Source organism: Pteropus vampyrus, unplaced genomic scaffold, assembly GCF_000151845.1.
Source record: "Pteropus vampyrus isolate Shadow unplaced genomic scaffold, Pvam_2.0 Scaffold332, whole genome shotgun sequence".
In the NCBI taxonomy this organism is placed as follows: Eukaryota; Metazoa; Chordata; class Mammalia; order Chiroptera; family Pteropodidae; genus Pteropus; species Pteropus vampyrus.
The window spans coordinates 1,305,051-1,307,327 of NW_011889113.1; the positions used below are offsets into that span (position 1 = coordinate 1,305,051).

At 54.7% G+C, this 2,277-nt stretch overlaps 1 pseudogene; it reads right to left on the bottom strand.

The window, feature by feature from the left end:
* The window catches only part of LOC105304180, a 12,715-nt pseudogene that overhangs the window by 3,085 nt on the left and 7,353 nt on the right, over window positions 1-2,277 (bottom strand).

Consider the following 2,277-nt stretch of genomic DNA (forward strand, 5'->3'; position numbering starts at 1 on the left):
ATTTTGAATGAGTATACAGGAACCATCATGACCAGCCCAGGCAGAAAGGTGAAGGAGAGGGAGGTGTCTGCTCCATTCCAGAAGTCTGATATCAAATTGAAAAAGCATGAAGAAACAGAGGCCTCAGGAAGGAGCCCCTGGGCCACTTGGATGAGAAGGGACCAGGTTGAATTGTGGCTCTGGAAGCCCCGGTGTCCACACTCTGATTCTGTCACTTATTAGCTGTGTGATCACGTCTCTGAGACTTAATTTACTTAATTTTGAATGAGTATCCACGGACCCCCACGACCATCCCAGGCAGAAAGTTGACCGGGGATAGGTGTCTGCTCTAGTCCAGAAGTTTCTTTTCAAATGAGAAAGCAAGAAGGAGTGGAGGCCACAGGAAGGAGCCCCGGGGCCTCTTGGATGAGCTGGAACTGTGTCGAATTGTGGCTCTGGTACCCCTGTGTCCACACTCCAGCAAGGCGGTTGTTCCTGGAACGGCCTGCCTTCTTCCCTAAAGACCTGGGGGCGACACAGCTTTTTGTTCTAAAAACCACCTTATATATACGTGCATATATATTCATATATATATTCATATCTATGCACATATATTCATATATATATGTGCATATATATATGGGAGCTCTGGGATTACACACTCAATTCACGTCTATTGTGAGCCAAAATTATCAACTTCCGAGAAATTTCTCACTTGCGGCAAATGTACGGGCTTCCCAGGCCCTGGGACTTTGTAGGGAATGTTTATTCTTCTGCGGGTAGTTGGGTACAGACGTTTGACAAGCACTCAGGGTCCCATTGAGCTACTTGGGGTGGCTCCAAGTGTGAGCGTCTTTCCTCAGCCCTGGAGGAGGACGGGGCAGCGTGAAGCATCAGAAGCCGCTGTCCCCACCGTCTTTACTTTTTTCTGGGGGTCAGGTGCAGAGTATTTCCAGACCATTGGATGGAAAGGGAGTGGGCTGTGGGGCGGGGGCAGAGGACGCTAGTTAAGAGCACCTGCTCGGGTCATAAATTGCCCCGTGTTCAAACCCGGCTTCTCCCCCAACCACGTGTGCCAAATTGCCTCGTTCTCACAGGCAGTGGGAGGAGGAGCCAGGTTTGAACACGCAGCAGTTTCTACCCTGCCTCTTAGTACCTCAGCTTCTCAGTTACCTGTGGATGGTCCTAACGATATTCATCTCCGAGGGTTTCGGTGTAGGTACAAAGTCATTTCATGTAAGTGTCAGCCCTTATTTTTTCCAAGGTCCTTAGGTTCAGAAGTTGCAGTGGGATTTAGGGGGCAGGGACAGAGGGAGGGGGCCTGACCGCTTTCATGCCTCCCCCCAGCCACAGCAGTGCACCCCCGTGGAACACGATGGCCCTCAGAGATGCCTGGCCAATGCTGAGGGCTGGGGACCGGTCAAAGGTGAGCCCGGGACTCCACATCTCTCCCTCGCCTGCCCCGTAGTCCGCCGGGGTGGTCCGAGGGCAGCAATAGGCCCCGGAGCTGCACGCAGCTTCAGGCCTCTCACGGCCCTCCACTCCCATGCCCGCTGTCATAGAATACAGCGCTGGCCACCAGGTGCCGATGTGGCCGAAACAGACACACCCGTCTGCAGGCCTTTGCAGGAATCCATGAGCCGAGTGGACACACAGTCATGACCTTGGAGAGGGAGCATTGTCCCTCTGTGCCCTCCCCGCCTTCAGATGTTGCTGGGGGCGAGGTTGGTGTTCCTGAGGTCTCAGGCCTGTGAGGCCCCAGCCCCTCCTGCTCCCCGAGGCATCGCATGCTGGGAGGGGCTCTGTGTTTTGTAAACAAACATATTTGCCCTTGGGGTCCCTCAGCTTCTGACTGCAGAGTAGGGGTGGAGGGGGAGATGTGAGAATTGAGAGGGGGGGCTGTCGTTGGCACTCCTGTGCATTTCCGGGCATGTCTGTGATTGGGGGACAGGTTGGGGTTCAGGCTTAAGGAAAACTCCCATACTCTAAAGCAGTGAGAGAGGGGAACTGTGGGGTGGTAGTGAGCAGCCTGTGGGGTCGGCGTAGAGATTCTGCACAGGAAGTCTCTGGCTATATGGTGGAGAAGGGTTTCTCACAGCATGGTCCGCTGCCTGGGGGACCCTGAAGCTGCTGTCAGTGACATCTGGGCTGGCCGGGTGCCGACTATTGCATTCCGACCTGAGACCTCGGGTTCTGAGATGGGACGTGGCTTCTGAGCTGGGGTGTCTTGTGTCTTGGTTCACGGTCGGGGCCTCTGAGTACTGAGCAGCAGCAAGGACAGAGTACGGGGACGGGGGG